This window comes from Polypterus senegalus, chromosome 7 (genome assembly GCF_016835505.1).
Source record: "Polypterus senegalus isolate Bchr_013 chromosome 7, ASM1683550v1, whole genome shotgun sequence".
Lineage (NCBI taxonomy): Eukaryota > Metazoa > Chordata > Cladistia > Polypteriformes > Polypteridae > Polypterus > Polypterus senegalus.
In genome coordinates, this window is record NC_053160.1 from 29,326,953 (window position 1) to 29,349,916 (window position 22,964).

General features: G+C 40.2%; 1 long non-coding RNA gene across 1 annotated transcript; it reads left to right on the forward strand.

The window, feature by feature from the left end:
• Positions 1-13,842: 13,842 nt before the first annotated feature.
• LOC120532115 lies at positions 13,843-21,538 on the forward strand. The gene is made up of 3 exons (XR_005634202.1): positions 13,843-14,043; positions 17,953-18,030; positions 21,445-21,538. It is a non-coding gene; the product is annotated as an uncharacterized LOC120532115 (long non-coding RNA).
• The last annotated feature ends 1,426 nt before the right edge of the window (positions 21,539-22,964 follow it).

The window sequence follows — 22,964 nt, forward strand, 5'->3', positions numbered from 1 at the left end:
ATATTTATCATTTAATTTTACTTTACCATGTTTGTGTCTCCCATGCTACTCCAGTATGACCATTATTATTATTATTACTGTTGCTGGATTCTTATCTGTGTTGTAGTCTAGAATTTTTCCCCTCCCCTAGTGTTAAGGATGGGTTGCTGCTCATGCGTATCACATTGTACATGCACCGATTGTGTCATTTTGTAAAATTTTCTTAATTCATCCATTCATCCAGTGGAATCTGTTTAAGGTTTCATTCACAATGTCGGTTTAAAGTCTCTTAAGTCTGCACTGTGCATGTTTAGTTAAAAAGGACATGTGCCTTTTAACCTGTACGGAGGAGTTTGAAACAGCAGAGATATTTGGAGTAGCAACGAGCAGGAGAAATGATATAACAATTTTATTTCACATTGTTTCATAATATTCATTTGTATTGTTTCTAATGCTTATTAATTCATCCATTTTCCACCTCTTATGCAAAGCCGGGTCTCAGGGACCACAGTCTTAGCAGTGAGGCCCACAACCTTCTTTCCCCAGCCACACTTGCAAACTCATACTGTGGGATCCCAAAGAGTTACCAGGCAATCTGGGAGATATAATCCTCTCAGCAAGCCCTGCATCTTCCCTGGGGTCTCCTCCCTGCTGGTAGTGCCTGTAAAACCTCCACAGGGAGACATCCAGGAGATATCCATATCAGATGTCTGAACCATCTCAATTTTCCCAACAGAATGTATTTGCAGACCACAGTACCTATGAGGTCAGTCACATAATGCCCCAACATCACAAGACAGCTTTAATGTCATTTCCACACTAATCTGTACTACTCTCTGCTGTCTTGTCCAGTTCTTCCATGGTGGTGATCTGCACCATCACCACCTGATCAAGGTATCATGCTGCCCTTGTATTTATGGATTGAATGGCATCTATCCCAGATGCCCACACAACCATCATTATCAATTTCTTCCATGTGAAACCTGAAAACCATAAGAACTGATTTAGGCAGAATGTCTTTGGAACCCTGTGACGATGTGGGTTCTGGCTCCACACTCCCTTTGCTGTTGGAAGCACATGAACCCAACACCGTCGATAATGTTACCGAGTGAGCTAGTCAGTGGAGGCAAATAAACACTTGAGCAAGGGGTGGTGCAAAAATGAGTAGTGCTTTTATTTAAAACCAACAAAAACAGTGTTCAAATAAATAGTGCAGATCTTCAAAATTCATTAAATAAATAATCCATAAAAAGAACGCGTGGAGGTTAAAAATCAATAGAAAAAACAATCCTTTAAAACGTGAGGTTAAATCTTCTTATGGAAGCAGTCTTTAAAACAATAACAAATCCGGTGCCTATTTTCTGTATGCGTCTCACCTGCTTATCCCGTACGGGCTTAGCAGCAGGCAAGACGCTCTCTGCAGCTGCCCTCCTACATCACACGCATGAGACTGGAGACCTCCCGATCCCTGGCTCCGGTATGGCACTCATCCCAGTCCCGGAGAACTTGGTTTCCCACAACGGCCAGGTCGCTCACGTTGGGGATTCCCACCACCAAGTCTCCCGACTTCCGCTGCCTTTCAATGGCCTCTCTGCGGCCAGTCGCCTTCCCTGGTCACTCCCGCTATCTGATCGCTCAGTGGGAGCGACATCAACACAAACGTCTGGGTGTCGGCCTAACACCCAGCTTCAACGCAGCTGTCCACGAGCGCTCGATCGCGCGCTCACCACACTCACGCACCGTCTGCTTCCTCTCCTGCTCCCGGTAACCTCCGTCCTCTCCTTTCCATTTTCTCTCCGATCGTTTTTTACCCCTTTGAAACCGACTCGCGCTTCTTTTTAAAATGACGAGGGCCACAGCAGCTGCAGCATTAGCCACGGGACAATCATGAATGTGGGCAGTTCCTCACCTGTGCACTAGGTGAGAAACGCCCACACCCTACGGATCGTCCCGCGGCTCACTATGGCCCAACGTCCCCTCGCTAAGCCGATTATTCGATTATTCATCCAAAATGAATGGCCTTTTGCTCAACGAGCTGTGGACCCATAACACCACAAACCCCTGCAGATTTTGTTTTTTTTTTCTCCAGCCTGACTGGAGTTTTTGTTTTGTTTTTTTTTTCTGTTCTCCTGGCCATTCAACCTTACCTTTTTCTTTGTTACATATTGTATAATATGATTGCCTAATCTTGTTTGTTTATATTTTATAAATTTAATATAATTTAATATCAATTTTGTAAAGCACTTTGAGCTACATTGTTTGTATGAAAATGTGCTATATAAATAAATGTTGCTGTTGTTGTTGTTGTCAGTTACAAAATGGCCATCACATTAGACTATGGCTAAGATTAGGACCCCATTACACTATGGTTAAGATTACAGGTGTGGGAAGGTTATCTGACCCAAAGGGCGTTTCATGACAGACATTGTGGGAATTACCTGACCTCTGTCATAGGTACTGAAGACTGCAGTTAGACCCATCTCCCTCAACTGGCTCCTCTCGATGTGGAGGCTCTACTCCAAGCCTCTCTCAGATGTCTGCACTTCTCACTCTGCATCTGTGAGCCAGCCACCCTGTGAAGAAAGCTCATTTTGGCTATGTGTACCCATGATCTCATTCTTTCTGTCATTACCCAAAGCTCATGGACCACAGATGAGGGAAGGGACGTAGATCAACACTAAATTCTTCTTCACCACTGCCATCACAGATCAGTATAGCAGTGGCATAACTGTACTGGTTGACCCAATCCATCTATCGATTTAACCATACCTTTTGTTAATACTTATTGTTGTTTAATTGTTTTTAAGCTAATCTTTATCATTGCTTCACATTTTTCCTAAAATAGTATAGTATAGCACAGAATAAATAGTAATAGCTGCTTATGAGTGACAGAAATGTATCTGGCCTCAGGCGACTTTTAATGCACCAGCCCAGTATATACATATCCCTTCTCAGGAACCATGGCAGAGATACTAACACAAGAGAAGTATGATACAAAAAGCGGATAGATTTCACTTGCTTTTAAGTGCAGCTTTCACTCCTAATTTACATTACAGTGTATAATATATTATGTACATACATACACACAGCTGTTAAGAAGTTATGGCACAACTGTCTTAAAGCACTTCAGTGTGCACCCCTGTTCCAATCACTACCCTTCATTAAGGTCTCTTTTTGTATTCCTTACATTGTCACAGCTGCTTGGAGAGAGTCATCTGCTTGGCCTCAGCAAATCTTATACACTGCATTGCTGAAATGTATGTGTGTATGCTAAACAGGGAAGATTATTTGTGCTAAAATTAAATGCAATGCATATGCATGTGTTACATTTAATTTTGTCAGAGTTTTATTGTGTCATAATTAAAAGCATATCAATCAAACAGCTGCTATTCATTACAACACACAATTTGTAGTTTCAGTTTAGAATGCTATACAAAGCGTATTGCATTTTGATAAAGCAAACATATTAGAGGTTTCTCTGAGTATATTGCATTTGGATTCAACACCATACATTAGTCATGGCAAGACGGAATTTAATCAAATGAGATCCAGATTCAAAAGACATGAACAGCTGGAGTAAGAGGCATTCCATTTTTAAACAATATCTGTGTTCTAGCTGCAAGCATAGCTTTGTCAGTGTGAAATGATTACCTGAAACGATGAGAAGTATGTTTTAGGTCTCGCTGAAAAAGTATACTCTTATGTTAAGTAGTCTAAATAATGTGTTATGTTTGCCTTATATCATATTGTTTCATTCTTCTATAATAGTCCTGACCAATAGATCAAGAAGTTTGGCAACAGCTCGTACAGTCATCCCCATCTGCATGTATTTACAAATCAATTTTGACTTCGCTGTGGTTAGCACTGGGTGAAAACACTCTTGATTGAATCACCTTTTACTTCAGCCATTGATGCCCCTTTCCCAGAACAGAGAGTTGATCCAGTATATATCACCGCAATAGAAGAAGAATTTCCAACTGCAACAGTGACATCATTAGAGCGTATTCAAGAGCTAATGTCCTAGTATATAACTAGGTAGGTCATTAAGTGGGGCATCCATATGCAAATGTTCCCCTAAATATGGTTTGTAAATACCTGCAGATGCAGATGACAGTACCAGCTATAACTAAACTTCTTGACATATCGGTCAGGACTATCAGAAGAAGATGAACTGAACAATATGAATAAACATTTTCAGAGTGACCTAAAAAAAACTTCTGACTGCTTCATGTAATCACTGCACACTGATAAAATGTATGCTTGGTACCAAAACGCAGGAAGGCCTCTTACCCCAACGTTTGATGTCATTTGCTCCACCTTTAGATGCTGATTGGTTACTTGATTTCATTCAGTTTTGGCAAGATTGATGTGTGGTCATGAATCAAAATTTAGTAATTTAGTAAAATGCAATACATTTTAGAACATTAGAACGTTTGAACAATGTACAGGAGAACAGGCCATTTAGCCCAACAAAGCTAGCCATTCCGATCCACTTAATTCTTCTAAAATAACATCAAGTCAAGTCTTGAAAGTCCCTAAAGTCCTACTGTCTACCACACTATTTGGTAGCTTATTCCAAGTGTCTATGGTTCTCTGTGTAAAGAAAAACTTCGTAATGTCTGTGCAAAATTTACCCTTAACAAGTTTCCAACTGTGTCCCTGTTGTTCTTGATGAACTCATTTTAAAATAACAATTTGCTTTCCTTTTAGTTATGACACGCAATCTATGGACATGAATTAAAATGCAACAATCATTTTGTTGCTGTTTTTATTTACTACCAGTAACAGCGTACTGCACGATAACTTGCAGTGAATACACTTGACTTGAGCATTCCTTTTTTTCATCCTCTTTTTCTGTACGTTTAGCACTCGTTTATTCAGAGGTTGATGCACTTGCTGCTTCCTGAGCAGCTGTTCATTTCTCCACCCCAGTGGCCCACTTCTTCTCTTCTTTCGCCTGCATCTTTTCGTGTTAACACTGATTAAGTCGGTGTTTGTGTTGCAATTACTTGGTATGTTTTTTTTTAGTTTTTCACTTAAGCTGGCACTTACTGTAGATAGATAGATAGATAGATAGATAGATAGATAGATAGATAGATAGATAGATAGATAGATAGATAGATAGATACAGTGGTGTGAAAAACTATTTGCCCCCTTCCTGATTTCTTATTCTTTTGCATGTTTGTCACACAAAATGTTTCTGATCATCAAACACATTTAACCATTAGTCAAATATAACACAAGTAAACACAAAATGCAGTTTTTAAATGATGGTTTTTATTATTTAGGAGAAAAAAATCCAAACCTACATGGCCCTGTGTGAAAAGTAATTGCCCCTTGTTAAAAAATCACCTAACTGTGGTGTATCACACCTGAGTTCAATTTCCCGTAGCCACCCCCAGGCCTGATTACTGCCACACCTGTTTCAATCAAGAAATCACTTAAATAGGAGATGCCTGACACAGAGAAGTAGACCAAAAGCACCTCAAAAGCTAGACATCATGCCAAGATCCAAAGAAATTCAGGAACAAATGAGAACAGAAGTAATTGAGATCTATCAGTCTGGTAAAGGTTATAAAGCCATTTCTAAAGCTTTGGGACTCCAGCGAACCACAGTGAGAGCCATTATCCACAAATGGCAAAACATGGAACAGTGGTGAACCTTCCCAGGAGTGGCCGGTTGACCAAAATTACCCCAAGAGCGCAGAGACGACTCATCCGAGAGGTCACAAAAGACCCCAGGACAACGTCTAAAGAACTGCAGGCCTCACTTGCCTCAATTGTCAGTGTTCACGACTCCACCATAAGAAAGAGACTGGGCAAAAACAGCCTGCATGGCAGATTTCCAAGACGCAAACCACTGTTAAGCAAAAAGAACATTAGGGCTCGTCTCAAGTTTGCTAAGAAACATCTCAATGATTGCCAAGACTTTTGGGAAAATACCTTGTGGACTGATAAGACAAATGTTGAACTTTTTGGAAGGCAAATTTCCCGTTGCATCTGGCGTAAAAGGAACACAGCATTTCAGAAAAAGAACATCATACCAACAGTAAAATATGGTGGTGGTAGTGTGATGGTCTTTGGGTTGTTTTGCTGCTTCAGGACCTGGAAGGCTTGCTCTGATAGATGAAACCATGAATTCTACTGTCTACCAAAAAATCCTGAAGGAGAATGTCCGGCCATCTGTTCGTCAACTCAAGCTGAAGCGATCTTGGGTGCTGCAACAGGACAATGACCCAAAACACACCAGCAAATCCACCTCTGAATGGCTGAAGAAAAACAAAATTAAGACTTTGGAGTGGCCTAGTCAAAGTCCTGACCTGAATCCAATTGAGATGCTATGGCATGACCTTAAAAAGGCGGTTCATGCTAGAAAACCCTCAAATAAAGCTGAATTACAACAATTCTGCAAAGATGAGTGGGCCAAAATTCCTCCAGAGCGCTGTAAAAGACTCATTGCAAGTTATCGCAAACGCCTGATTGCAGTTATTGCTGCTAAGGGTGGCCCAACCAGTTATTAGGTTCAGGGGGCAATTACTTTTTCACACAGGGCCATGTAGGTTTGGATTTTTTTTTCTCCCTAAATAATAAAAACCATCATTTAAAAACTGCATTTTGTGTTTACTTGTGTTATATTTGACTAATGGTTAAATGTGTTTGATGATCAGAAACATTTTGTGTGACAAACATGCAAAAGAATAAGAAATCAGGAAGGGGGCAAATAGTTTTTCACACCACTGTAGATAGAAAGATAGATAGATAGATAGATAGATAGATAGATAGATAGATAGACAGTAAGTCTTCAATTTGCCTCAAGAATGATTTAAGATATGAAGAGCTAGGGGAAGTGCAGGTGAAGGTGGTAGAGATGAGAATGGCTGCCCCGTTCACCACTGCCGAGAGTTGATTTTACAATAAGTATGTGAATTTCCCCTTGGGATTAATAAAGTATCTATCTATCTATCTATCTATCTATCTATCTATCTATCTATCTACAGTGGTGTGAAAAATTATTTGCCCCCTTCCTGATTTCTTATTCTTTTGCATCTATCTATCTAAAATAAAATATAAATTAAAAGAGGAATAACCTTAGCGGTCAATCATCACCGGATAGTAGACGTGTACCAAATTTCAAGTCAATAGTTCAAACAGTTTGCGAGCTACAGGTGATTTAAAATCCTGGACAGACAAACGGACAGCCACGGTAGCGTATTATATAAGAAGATATGATAAAAGTGTGCCAAAGTTGAATGCACAATATGCATATGCATTACATTGCAATGCTTAACAGGCTGAATTGCATGTAATTTTGGCATGAATTAACTTCCACAAAACATAAAACATTTGACATTGATCAACAGAAAGGCTCTTTAATGTCAAAGCGAAAATAGATCTACGCAAAATGGTTTAATTTAATTACAAATAAAAAACACAAAGTTACTGATCACTTAAATACTTAAGCCCTTCACTCCCGTCAAGAAGATTTTCTTCCTTCCAGATGATGGCGTCTGACTTTTAATCCTCGAGAACCTAAACATCCATCTGGACAATCCTTCTTCTAGAGGCTTGGTGGACTCATGCTGGCAGACTCCAAGGTCTTCACATGAGGAAGGCTGAGCATGAGGCTGATGCTTAGTGAAAGTGCTGAAGAGCTCTCAAATATAGAGCACAGCTGAGATCACTGAAGCAATTAAGAAGACAAAGCACTTGTGAAAATGACCAAAACTGAAACTGGTCAGCAGAGAAAGATCAAATGCTAGAATAAGAACACAAATGTAAACCGAATACAGTTTATATATAATAAAAACATTGCACAGCACCAAGCACTTTCTATACACAAGTTAACAAAACAAACTAAGATGAAGAACTGTTATTCGAAAACAAACGCTAGAAGACCAGAAGTTGCTCACCTGGAATGTATTCTTTAGAATGTATGAGTGTTGCTTTTTCAATGGAGGTAATCATAGATTTGTGCTTTTCACTGCTGGATCTTCCCTTTTTTAACACCCATGGGCTATCTGACCAGAACAAGAAGTTTCTTTTCTCCTTATAATGGACCTGCTGGGCTAGGCACACTTCTTGGCATCACAAGAATCCTCCACTTTCAGGACACCACCAGTCCACCCCCGTAAAGAGAGTAGAGACAGCAGATTTTCCTGGGTTCAGTATGAGAAGATGGGCCACACTGTGAAAAGGATGTTAATAGTGGAAGAGTTGAACCTTCGTAAAGACAAAATTAATCTTTAGAAATCCAGAAGAATAAAGGTGATGTGTGGCATTACAAGAACACAAAGTAAAGATTTCATATGCTATTATATCTCAAAACAGTCATGCAACAGTGTTTCACCTTTATCAATCAGCATAAATCACAGCTTTAAAGAAGTCATTCAATTATTACTTAATGGCTGCTTTTCTGAAGTTCCTGACTACCACAATAAATGTTCTGCACGATTTTTAAATATTGATGATGGATTAACTTCCGCATGACCTCTGCATATTTTTATGCTAATTCACAGCCATTTCTTGTTTGGCTAAACTTCACATTTCCCTCATGGAGTTGGAGCCCTGCAGAGTTTCAGAGCTCACAACAATTCATCTCATTATGTGCATCCAAAATGGAACAATAATCAAAAATATTATTTTACATCTATTGAAATGTAGTTGTCAAACATTTTCCTGTGTCTTCATTATAACTTTGAAAAAAATATGTTTGGCTTTATTGTATATTTGCCAGAGGTTTTATTTTCTAATCCCTGGAGTCCTTTCAAATCAACAGGATGAAGTCTTATTTTTAAACTGAGTAGAATTAATAGTAAAATTACAAGTACAGTTATTCAAATGTTAACAAGTGAGCCTTGTTTTATGAATACTTTTTATTCTCTTAAAAAAAAACTTGCGAAAGAGACAATTAAAATGAGTCCAAAAGAAGCAGACTTTTCTTTTTTCAGTTATTATGGTTTCAGATTTGGCAGACACTCTTAGCACTGTTGTCTTACAGATCGAGCATCAAGTCCCTCAGCTGGTCATAGTTTATGTGGATTTGTCCAGGTGTCTGCATGAGCTTCCTTCAGATTTTCATATTTTCCCCATGTCGGTGTGATTTTTTATAAATACTTGTTTTGTCTTGTGAGGTCCAATGGTAACCCTATTTTCCCCTTTTTATTTTTTATTTTGTAGATCTTAATAAAATGTCTGAAATCTCATACACTCACCACTTTGTGGTCAGGTACTTAAGCACTTCCTTCCCCCCTTCCCATCACCATCATCAATTTCAAGCAATTAGACAGAGTAAAGAAACAGGCAGGAGTGAAGTTACACATTGTGAAATGAATAGATCTTGACACCAAAAGGAGGTTTGGGGCAGCCACCCATATACTTGAATAAGGCTGCAAATACAAAGATTTGGTAACACAGAAGTGTACAGGCTGAGTCCATCAATAGAACTGAGTACAAGTGGAGGATGACTGGTTGGCGGAAGTGACATCATCTGGGGCCAGAACCGGAAGTGATGTTCTTGGGGCTGGAACCGGAAGTGATGTCATCGGGCCAGAACTAGAAGTGACGTTGTTGGAATCAAGCAGAATTTCCCATGTCTGGTCTGAAGAAATAAAAGAGAAATGTTTACTGCACCCTGCCTCCCTCTGGACTGGCATGGAATTACCTTCTATTAGTCCTTCTAGCTGCATCTCATGCGCACATGTGTATTATTGATAATATACCCCAAAAAAGCAGAGTACAGTGTAAATGTTGGCAAACCATACCATTACAGCATAAATGCAGTGCATCTTGAGTTCATAGGCGGCTCTTGGCTTACCTTTAGTCTGACTTGGTCTGTGCTACCACATGGCCTTTGAATGGGATATTGAAACAGGCCTCATGGCTGCCTCAATACGGCTACCAAGTAGTCTTCATCATGGAGAAAATGCAAGAGAGTTTGGTGGTCATCTCTTCATTGCCATATGGTAAGGATGAGAGGGGTAAAGGCAAGGTGACCAACTTTATACCAGTTGTAAGAGAAGGACAGGCACCATGGCTTTTAAAAGGGATGGTTTTGCACCCAGACAGGAGGCCAGAGAAGAATAATAGATAGACTGACCTGCTGAAAAGTAAATAACTGGATGGACCAGCGATAGCCAGAAATCGAGAGTAGTTCTATCCCCCATTTGCCAGGTGTTAGTGGTCCTCTCAAGGCAGCCCAGTTAGCAGGGCCATCTTAATGTGGGGCTTGGGGCCCAAAGAGCATAGTGGTTCACAATGTTTTTGATGCCTATGTATGTTTGTGTTTTATTATCCAAACAGGGACCCCAGCGCACTACTTTGCTGGGGGCCTATGAGGCTGTTAAGATGGCCCTAATAGTCTGGATACCCGCAGGGGTGCTTGGGACTTGGAGTCCGGAAGTGCAACCCTGTTGGGGTTCCTGGGTGCCAATAGAGGATGCTGTTGGGGGAGGACATACATACTCATCATGTCCTACTGACCTGTTGCCAGCATCATTCATGTTAAAATCTTTGAGTTTTATAGGTCTGTGCTCCTTGAGATCTGGTGTGGTTCCATCATATTTTAAACATGCTGTAATTCAACCGCTGTTGAAAAAATCTAATTCTCATCCCTCTATTTTGAGTAATTACAGGCCAATTTCAAAATTACCTTTTATTGCCTTTGGAAAAGGTGGTTGAACAGCAACTTTGTGCCTCCTTAGAGGAGCAGCGGTTCTTTGATTCTTTTCAATCTGGTTTTCGGAGGCGACATTCTACAGAAACAGCTCTTCTAAAAGTTTTTAATGATCTTTTAATTGTTGCTGATGCAGGCCGGTACTCTGTGCTTGTACTGTTAGATCTTACCGCAGCTTTTGATACGGTGGACCATCGGATCTTAATTAATAGATTAGAGCTGTTAGGGGTCTCTGGCTCTGCTTTGGACTGGTTCTCCTCTTATTTGTCAAATAGGAGTTTCTCAGTCGGTGTGGCTGGCTTTTCATCTGACTCTGCTCCTTTGACATGTGGAGTGCCACAAGGCTCGGTTCTTGGACCTGTACTTTTCTCTTTATATTTTCTTCCCCTATCACAGATTCTTAACTCTTTTAAGGACATCTCGTATTATCAATATGCAGATGATATCCAGCTTTATTTTTCATTTAAGCCTAACCAAATTAATAGTTTGGTCACATTGGTTGATTGTCTGTCTCAGATTAATGACTGGCTCAGTAGTAATTACCTGCAGTTGAATTCAGGAAAAACTGAGGTACTAATTGTTGCTCATCCTGTTCTTCATTCTGAGATCATTTTAAAATTATCTTCTGTCTCTCCTGTTATTAGGGCGAGTCTACGTAACCTTGGGGTTATTTTTGACCAGTTCCTGACGCTTGATGAATATGTAAGGTCAGTCAGCCGCTCGTGTTTCTTTCATTTAAGAAATCTTTTTAAACTAAGAAATCCTGTTTCAAAGTCAGAATTGGAGATGCTTGTTCATTCTTTTATTTCCTCACAGCTTGATTACTATAATGTTCTTTTTTACGGGTTTCAGCGAGTCCTCACTCTCACGTCTTCAGTTAGTCCAAAATGCAGCTGCCAGGCTCCTAACTCACACTAGCTAGCCGGAGTGATCATATCACTCCCACTCTGCACACACGGCACTGGCTCCCAGTGTTTTATAGAATTCATTTTAAAGTTTTTGGTACTTACTTTCAGAGCTTTGCATGGACCTAACCAGTCTGCTCCAACGCTATACAGCTTGTCAAACTCTTAGATCTCAACAGGGCCTTCTCGTTGTCCTAAGCACTCGGCTAAAAACCCGTGGGGATCGCGCCTTTCAGTACTGGCACCAAGACTATGGAATAGCCTGCCTTTTGGTCTGCATGGAGCCAAGTCTGTTGAAAACAACTAAAAACATTTCTTTTTAAACAGGCTATTAATCAGTGCTGAGTAGTTCCAGTTTGTTTATTGATTGTTTTTATTGGTTTTGTATATGTTTTGTTTTAACTGTTATATTTGTACTGTATTTGCTGTTCAGCGCTCTGTGACCTTTTGTCTGTGAAGGGCGCTATATAAATAAACTACCACTACTACTACTTTCTTTATGGCCTGGAAATGCTTCCAGGAAGACATGGCCTGGCACTGGAAGCATTCTTGGGTCCTGCTTAAAAAGTAGCCTGCTGACTTACCTTAATGTGTCAATCAACTGAAGAACAGAAGGAAGAAGAATTGGTTATTTGTGTATTTGCAAAGGGTTTTGAAAAAGGTGTATCTGGATAAATAAATATTTTATCTTAAAATGTGCGGGTCATTACTATTTCTTGGGTTTGGGGCTCAGTGGCGTCCCCTACGGGTTACGCATTCTTATCACAAATCACAAACAAATGGGGTGTCATGGAACACACTGACCTCACTAACACACACCATACATCCACTAGGGACAATTTAGCATCACCAATCCACCTAACCGGCATGTCTTTGAACTGTGAAAGTAAACCAGTGCATCCTGATGAAACCCACACAGACACAGGGAGAACATGCAAACTCCACCTGAGACGTGAACCCTGGGTTTCTTATTGTGCAGTGCCACCACCATGTCTACCCCTTAAAGAGAGTCTATAAATATAATATTAAACTATTACATTTATGTCTCTTTGTACACTCAACAAATTGGTCAAACCTAAAAAAATATCTTAATTTCTAACAGTTTGATGCTTTCAACTTTAACACACATTTTTTAAGGCTCATTGACTGCACCAAGCATGTATCATTCATCGATTCTTCCAAGTTCAGACTGACTCATTACTGGCGTTCAAGTCAAGTCACAAGATTCTCCTTCATTTCATTTCTCAAACTGAATCATTACCGGTGAACAAGTCACATGATTCACATTCCTTTGATTTGTGAGCTAAATCATATCCTGAGAAATTCCCTTATAATAACATCTCATTGTATTATCATTCATTTTAATTATGCTGTCAGGCTTTTTGTTTTTAAACAGGACAATATCCATCCATCATCTAACCCGCTGAATCCGAATAGGGTCACGGGGGTCTGCTGGAGCCAATCCCAGCCAACACACAGGGCACAAGGCAGGAACCAATCCTGGGCAGGGTGCCAACCCACCACAGGACACACACAAACACAATTTAGAATCGCCAATCCACCTAACCTGCATGTCTTTGGATTGTGGGAGGAAACCCACGCAGACACGGGGAGAACATGCAAACTCCACGCAGGGAGGACCCGGGAAGCGAACCCGGGTTTCCTAACTGCGAGGCAGCAGCGCTACCACTGCGCCACTGTGCCGCCCCACAGGACAATATCATACAATATAATTTATATTATCAGCATGTTTAATATATCATTTATCATATGTATTAAGAATTCAATATTTGATTATATATTTGTAATGAGATTTATTCAGAGGGGATTCCATCCCCCAGATGCCTATTGATGAATCAAATGAATTCATTCACTTAAATAGGTAGTTCAGAAAAATTGAATCAGTAAAGTTAATTGAAATGCTCATCACTAGGCAAGAGTCCTGAGTTTGAATTCCAGCCCACCCCATGTTTATGTAGATTTTACACAGCTTTCTTGTGTGTAATTAGGTTTTTGTTCAGGTGCTATACTTTTTCTCTCATACGCCATATATGTGCATGTTCTCTGACTGAGGATTCTGAACTCACCCAATATGGAGTGCAATTTTATTTAACATCACATTCAGCCTTGTGTATAATGCTGCCAGGAAAACTTCTGTGCTCCCTGTGACTTTCTAATAGAAAAATGGAAACACAGTTGTAGCTCAAAGTAGTATCACACACGTGCACATGAGAGACAACTTATGGACTTGAATAATTGTACTTACCTGCCGAAGCAGGGGTTTGCGTTGTCCACTGATGCTTTCTCTCTCTTTCCCTGTGCAGACCAACAGACTGAACTCGATTCCTTTGATGTTAGTTTCAGTTCCCGTGCCTCTGGTCCCGCTCCTTCCTGCCAACTCACCATATAACCGCCATCTTGTCCGTTGGATTCAGTTCTGCTTTTAATTCAGTCTGTAAAGACCATTATTTTCAACTTGCTTGCCAGGTATATGGGGTGGCTACACCAAACCTTGATTTGTGCTCTTTGTGTTTATTTCACAGTAGGCTCTATGATTAGGGTTACTATACCTCTGTGTTTCTCCAGATATATGCTCTTTTTAGGCGCCTATCCAAATGTTCGGGCGGATTTTAAAAACTGTCAGTTTGTTCAGGTTTTTTCACACAGTGGTCCATCGTTCCCAACCAGGTTTACTTTTTTTCAATTCACTGCCATTTTTAAAGTTTAACCTACTGTATAATTCTTAACAAACACCAGGGGCTTCATGTATAAATGGTGCATACGCACAAAAATGTAGCATACTCTCGTTTCCACTCTCAAATTGTGATGTATAAAACCTAAACTTGGCGTAAAACCACACACATTTTCAGGGTAGCTCAAACCCTGGCATAAGCAAGTTCTCCGCTCAGTTTTTTAAGCTGGCGGCACCCAGCATCAAAGAAGTGCTTTTGTTGCAGTGTGGTTTACCTTTCTTTTTTAGATTCACATCCCTGATGCGGCTTTATCATATACACTGAAATTAGCCACGTATTGTTTATTAGATTAAGGCCTCTGATTGTAATGAACCTGTAACAATATAATGGTCCACGGAATAGCCAAACTATTCCAAATACCTGCTTTAGCATTGTTACTCTCAAAGCAACTTCTTCTTCTTCTTTCAGCTGCTTCCGTTTGGGGTTGCCACAGTGGATCTTCTTTTTCCATATTACTCTCGCTGCACCACTCGGAGTATTTATATCACTGTATCTGAGTGTAAATCACAGGAGTACAGCAGCTGATCGGAAAGAGAATTATCGATATACAGCATCTACCACATGCTGCCTCAGCCATGCCGTCTATTAAATTGCACTCATACGGCAAATGCTTCAGAGCCTTTCCTGTACTGACCTCGCAGCTCAGAAACAGTTTCATCCCAAGAACTGTAAATGCACTCAATCAGTCCATCAATTGCTCCTTGTAGAGCGCTTTGTACTTATAAGTACAATTACCTCACTGTAAACTTGCGATACAGTTATAATATTGCACAACCTGAGCCACTTTAAAAAGAGTGTATTTACATATGATGACGATATCATTTTTAAGATGAAATGCAGCAAAATATGTTTATTATATTATACAGATAAAACTTTATCTTCATTTAAATAATCTATATTGTTAATAATTAAACATGTGAGGACACGGTGCCACAGCGCTAGCAAGGAGCTGGCACCCCGTTCACAGATTGTTCCTGCCTCACGCTGTAATCTTGCTGGGGCTGGCACAACACTGGAAAGATAGCTGTATAGAATAATGAAACATGTACTATGAAGATATTTCAATGTTCCTTAAAAGTTTTGAAGAATCGGCGTTCTAAGCTTACAGATGGCTTAACGTCCATTACAGAGCTGATTCTGTGGCGATTGGGTATTTGGAGAAAGAAAAGCAAGGACAGGAATTGGGGGTTAGTACGTTTGAGGGAGACAGTACTGCTGCAATAAATTATTTCATCGAAGGTCACTACGGTGCAGCAAGCATCTTGAGTGAGGCATGAACAATCTTTGGACAAGGCACCAGTTCATCACTATCACTGCGCCACCGTGTTCGTATGTTTAATAACGTGCTTTAACTCCTATCATCATGAAAATGATATCACGTATACATCTCAGTATTTTAATTATTCAGAGAGCTGTAATATCACGAATGTAATGGACTCTGTGTCCTGTCGGAGGAAGAAAAAGCCGGTTTAAGAATCACGTAGTGATTCACACACATAGAGTACATAGAAGATCAAATACAAAACAAAAAATTTAATGTGCTACTTTAGTTACGATGAGATTTGAGAAACTAGTAAATTAAACGATTTTAAGATGAAGTTTATGATGTTCTACTTTAATGACAAAATAAACTACATGATTAAAGTGGAAATGTTGAGATTAAAGTTGACATTTCAAGCTTTTTTCTCCACTGTGTCCCTATTTTTTATTCTTTTCTCTGTACCCTAATAAGCTTTCATATGACATTCAGACGGTGGACTACGACTCGCCTTTTCATGGCGACTTTGATATCTGACAACTTCTTTTTTATTTCGGGCACTGTGTGACTTTGTGAACTTGAGCTTTTGAGACTCTATGTCACTCGATCAACTTCCTTTTGTTGTTTATACCACTGTTAAAACCAACAAATAGTAAGTTTTTCTTTGCCTCCACTTGGTATTCGCTGAAATTCTTCTATTTTCCCTCTTGCTTTTGCCATTGCCTTTTCACAGAAAACTGTGCTTAAGGGCTATTTATGTTGATTTGTATATTGAAAGAGGCATAATTCTGGGAGGAGTTGAGGAGTGGCAGCAGGAGCGGGCACGTACGTTATTTTTCATGCTGACCGGGATTTATGGAGTGGAAGAACGTGGAAGTTGGCAAACGTACAGATTTATGCATCTGGATTTTTGTCTGCTTATGAACATTTCCACTTTTGTTCATATGCCATGTTTTAGTGTGAATTTTACGCACAGCGTTATGCATGAGGCCCCATGTGAATTTTCAACAGTAATGCCGTTGATGAGTGGTTCTCAAATAGTGTGACTCACATATTATGGCCATTATGGAAGTAATTACATACGCCCCAGATCTGTCACTGCCAGGATTCAAACTGGCATCCTTCAAGTTACTAGCCCAGGTCCTTTAGCCAGAGAGCCACCACTCCACCACTAAAGAATTCATCTGTGTGATTAAACAAATTCAGGTGTATGCTGGACCACATCCTCCCTAGGAGCATGAAATAGTACAAAGGTAGTAAACACTGGGGTGTCAGTGTAATGAAATAAATGAAATCTTACATTGACAACACCTTGTGAATAGTGTAATGCACAGCGGGTAACTCAACCCAGCCAGGATGCCCAAAAGATGGAAGGATGGGGGAAGGCAGCTACTTTGGTACACTGCTTCACCCAAGGCGCTTGATGGCGGCTTCCCCGCAGCATAGGGGCGCCCCTGATTCCCACAGGGTACCATGGGATCTGGAGTTCAGCTTCATAGTTCTGCCTGGTACCATGGGTGCCGATAGAAGACGCTGCAGTTAGACCGGGGAGGTTGTACTTTCTGCATAGCCAAGCTGAAGAAAATGCAAGTTCTCCATCAGAACCTGTTTTCAAATTATGAAACACAGATAAAAGATTTGAAGTTTTGTGTTGACAGCTTTGTTAAGTTATTTTTTAGGATGATTCTGTGTTTTGTATAAGTCAGGGTTCCGGTTGCTTCATATTAACCTTCCTATAAACTTTTATGAAGGAAACCGTTACAAGCAGAACTACAGAAGTTCAAATACTCTACTAAAGTTCTTTCTGTTTCAGTAACCCAAGTTCAAATTCATTGCTGCATCTGTGGTTTTCAAGTTCCTGCAGATTAAATTATGAAGTTCCTGAATTAGATTGGAAAAGCAAATGAGACCCAAAGAGAATTAGCAAAGCAAAACTTTGAATTATTACTAAAGAACCATATGTTAAGCCTCAGTATTGGTCCTACCAATGTTGAGATTTAATATAAATTTTGTGTAATTTGTTTCAAATAGAAAAGATTAGGTGTTCTCGCATAACATGCAATGGCCATGACTGTCTGCTTATCTGTGCTTCCTTTTGTCCACATGAAACAACTCGGCTCCCAGTGTACTGATTTTATTGAAACTTGGCACACTTACTCTTCAAGGATATTTGTCAATTTTAATTGAGATATCTTGAATACAGTGCACTGTCCACATTTTGGAGATCTCTAAATCTCCCTTTGGCAAATCTGTAAACTCATCTATCTTAAAACAGAAATAATTCTGTGCAATTTTCATTACGAATTAGTTTGCTGTTTCAGTTTTACTTGTGGAGTGGTTACTTCTGCTTGAATATTTTTAATATATTTTTCTTTTATTCATCAGACAGCTGGTCATGAAAGCAAAACTATGAAACACCTGCAGTTGTGTGTGCTGAAGCAAGCACAGGATGGGATAAAGAAGGTATAAGTTAGATTTGTATGTATTCATTCAAGTCACTAATAATGATATTCTTTATTTACTTTATACAGTAGTAAAACTATTATTCATTTATTCATGACCAATCCCTTACAATATACAGTGCATCCGGAAAGTATTCACAGCGCATCACTTTTTCCACATTTTGTTATGTTACAGCCATATTCCAAAATGGATTCAATTCATTTTTTTCCTAAGAATTCTACACACAACACCCCATAATGACAACGTGAAAAAAGTTTACTTGAGGTTTTTGCAAATTTATTAAAAATAAAAAAAATTGAGAAAGCATGTGTACATAATTTTTCACAGCCTTTACCATAAAGCTCCAAATTGAGCTCAGGTGCATCCTGTTTCACCTGATCATCCTTGAGATGTTTCTGCAGCTTAACTGGAGTCCACCTGTGGTAAATTCACTTGATTGGACATGATTTAGGAAGGTACACACCTGTCTATAGAAGGTCCCACAGTTGACAGTTCATGTCAGAGCACAAACCAAGCATGAAGTCAAAGGAATTGTCTGTAGACCTCCGAGACAGCACAAATCTGGGGAAGGTTACAGAAACATTTCTGCTGCTTTGAAGGTCCCAATGAGCACAGTGGCCTCCATCATCCGTAAGTGGAAAAAGTTCAAAACCACCAGGACTCTTCCTAGAGCTAGCCGGCCATCTAAACTGAGATCGGGGGAGAAGGGCCTTAGTCAGGGAGGTGACCAAGAACCCGATGGTCACTCTGTCAGAGCTCCAGATGTCCTCTGTGGAGAGAGGAGAACCTTCCAGAAGGACAACCATCTCCGCAGCAATCCACCAATCAGGCCTGTATGGTAGAGTGGCCAGACGGAAGCCACTCCTTAGTAAAAGGCACATGGCATCCTGCCTGGAGTTTGCCAAAAGGCACTTGAAGGACTCTTAGACCATGAGAAACAAAATTCTCTGGTCTGATGAGACAAAGATTGAACTCTTTGGAGGAAACCAGGCACCGCTCATCACCAGGCCAATACTATCCCTACAGTGAAGCATGGTGGTGGCAGCATCATGCTGTGGGGATGTTTTTCAGCGGCAGGAGCTGGGAGACTAGTCAGGATAAAGGGAAAGATGACTGCAGCAATGTACAGAGACATCCTGGATGAAAACCTGCTCCAGAGCGCTCTTGACTTCAGACTGGGGCAACAGTTCATCTTTCAGCAGGACAACAACCCTAAGCACACAGCCAAGATATCAAAGGAGTGGCTTCAGGACAACTCTGTGAATGTCCTTGAGTGGCCCAGCCAGAGCCCAGACTTAATCCGATTGAACATCTCTGGAGAGATCTTAAAATGGCTGTGCACTGGCGCTTCCCACCCAACCTGATGGAGCTTGAGAGGTCTGCAAAGAGGAATGGGCGAAACTGGGCAAGGACAGGTGTGCCAAGCTTGTGGCATCATATTCAAAAAGACCTGAGGCTGTAATTGCTGCCAAAGGTGCATCGACAAAGTATTGAGCAAAGGCTGTGAATACTTATGTACATGTGATTTCTCAGTTTTTTTATTTTTAATAAATTTGCAAAAATCTCAAGTAAACTTTTTTCATGTTGTCATTATGGGGTGTTGTGTGTAGAATTCTGAGGAAAAAAATGAATTTAATCCATTTTGGAATAAGGCTGTAACATAACAAAATGTGGAAAAAGCAATGTGCTGTGAATACTTTCAGGATGCACTGTATACCCAATAGGTCTCATTATTGGCTAACCGTCTGTCTCTACACCATCCTGTGCTCATCTCTACAGCTGCATGGTATCTTGGGTGAACCACAATCATAGCAGCTCACTTCTCCTGCTTCATGAAAATGAAGCAGGAAGGTCATGTCCATTAAAGTAAATAATCAGAACAACTTAACGTATGGGCGGCACGGTGGCGCAGTGGTTGCGCTGCTGCCTCGCAGTTAGGAGACCTGGGTTCACTTCCCAGGTCCTCCCTGTGTGGAGTTTGCATGTTCTCCCCGTGTCTGCGTGGGTTTCCTCCGGGCGCTCCGGTTTCCTCCCACAATCCAAAGACATGCAGGTTAGGTGGATAGGCGATTCTACATTGGCCCTAGTGTGTGCTTGGTGTTTGTGTGTGTCCTGCGGTGGGTTGGCACCCTGCCCAGGATTGCTTCGTGCCCTGTGTTGGCTGGGATTGGCTCCAGCAGACCCCCGTGACCCTATTCGGATTCAGCGGGTTAGAAGATGGATGGATGGACTTAACGTATGCAGAAAATCTGTGAAAAACGGCTTGATGACACTTTATGCTGCAATGACTAAACATGAACTCAGTATTTCTATCACACTAAAAAGAACCTCATGGCTGTATTATCTAAAGATTATAATTATTCGGTATTTCTATGACACTATAATTTATGAGCAAAGCACCACAGTAAACCAGTATCTACCATCTTCAGATGCAGCCAACAATTTAAACACATTTTAAATATCTATTGAATACTTTTTTTGTATGTTTAAGAATTTTAAACTACAATTATAAGCAGACTCTCCACATCCAACAACAGCTACCAATGAATGCAGATGAATCTTGGAATCTGTTGTCTATGAAAACAATTTCAGCCAAATGACGTAAAATGGTATTAAAAATGGATTTTTTGTACATTATTAGTACATGTATTTACATTATATTATTATGGTTATTTTGGAATATGAATCTCTGTTACAAAAATATGTAAGAAACAAAATTGTGAAAAAGTCTTTTGATGAATTGAACACAGAGGTCAAGCAAAATGACACCTTTTATTGGCTAACTAAAAAGATTACGATATGCAAGCTTTCGAGGCAACTCAGGCCCCTTCATATTGTAATCTCTTTCTCATTGCATCCATGATGGCTAACATGGTACAACACTCTAGTACTAGTACTAGAAATTGATTAGAACATTTAAAAGGTCTGAATTAGAGTAATCCATTCTAATTTGTCGCGTTTATAAGGTGCTTATAATAAACAAAAACATCTGTGTCAAATTTTTCAAATATTAAAAAGTATGATTCAATTGAAATATTTAAGTCTAAATATTCTTAATTGTAATAGAAATGTGTAATTTTTTACCCTCTGATATAGATCTTAGTAAAGAATATAAAATAACATATTTATAACTATTAACCTTAGAAACAGTCTAAAATAATACACTCAATGCTTATGTTTGTTCTTTTTAACCTTCTAGCAAAGGCTAGGACTACCGGTAAAGAATCCAGTATCAGAAATATTATATTCATGATCAGCAACCTCAAAATAGCATAAGTTTAAACATGTCCATATTATGGTGTCATATACTGTACATGCAAATAGAAGGCAGCCAACGGGCTTGAATGATGATAAATTTCATGCCGGGTCAGAAGGTGGTAATATGCTCTAACCCTTTCTCTCTTTCTTCTGCAGATCACATAATGGAAATCCAGTCTGAGCAGGTCAACATCTAGTTCCAGCCCCAGTGACATCACTTCCTCTGACCCATCTATAAGCACACCATCTTGTTCCGATTAATTCAGTTCTGTCTGTCTTGCTTTTTTTTTTTTGCATTTGCTTCAAGTATATGGGGTGGCTACCCCAACCCTTCTACTGTCTCTTTGTTATGTTCTCTTCTTCAATGGAGTTGTTCCACGACAGATTACCACAATATTTATGTGATATGTTAATAACCTTTAAGTTTTTATTTTAACTATTAATTTATATTGAATTACACTATATTATTAATAGATGTGAAAGGCCCTATATACCTCCTGACCCAGCATGGACTGACGCAAAGGCACTTGTAAAAACAAGTACACTTTTTATTTTTCTTCACCTGTGCGGCACTTCTTCCCCGTGAACCCCACAGGCAATACACAGTCCCAAAAGCACATAAATACAACACCAACAACTCTCCACCTTGCACCACCACTCCTCCCAGGCAACTTTGCCCTCTTCCTCCCGATTCTGGCTCCAGAGTGGTGTAGGCTGGCCCATTTTATAGCCCACCCGGAAGTGTTCCAGGTGCTTGATCACCTGGTCCCAATTGTACCTCCGGGTGGGGCTGATGACTCGTCCAGCCAGGCTCTTGAGGTCAGGCAGAAAACCCTAGTGGACACCCCAGCTCCCAACCAGGCTGTGGAGGACTCCATCTCCCATGGAGCCATGCGGGAGACTGGGGAATCACCATTGGCCAGGGAGGCTGCTACCAAGTGTCCCAGGGGAGGTACTGAGCTGCCCATGGCAGCTCCACCGGAATATATGTAGCAGGAGCGTCCCTGGCCAAGCATGGGACCCCATCACCCACCATATAGTATTATTGTTTAAAAACTCCTTCTCATACAGGAGATACCTACAATTTTTAAGCAAGGTGGACTAAATTCGCTTCTGGGGTCAATTCGGGATTAGGGGCCCTGAAGCTTAAGCTTCGACCCCATGTATCTCCCATTTTTGCTGAAGACGCCTATTGGGTTACTCTTTATTTTTTCTTTCATAAAATATGGTCCAAAAAATGTCCTAAAACTTAAAGTTTTTTTGGGTGTATAGGTCCACAAATAGAGGCAAATCCCCAAAAACCTTGATATTTGGCATAACTAGAAATTAATATGAATCCAGTGGTAGATCATATGTGTACGTTTTCAGGAGTCAAGAAAGAAAAAGAAATAACTCAACTGATTTCAAAGCATTCAAAATTAATTCTTATGAATGCAAAGATGCTCCAGCTTTCAAACCAGGCAACCAAGTCTCCGAATACACCTGAATGTTATACCATGCATACATTTTGCTGCCTTTTGGTTTCTGTGGCTGGTGACTTAGAACATTTGAAACTCATCAAACACAAAACCTCTTCAGGTGGCCCAACCACACAGTCTACTTGTTTGTTTCCAAATTATTTTCATGTTACTGTTTATGGCTGGGCCTGTAGGGCAGTGGGCAGCATAGTTGCCTAA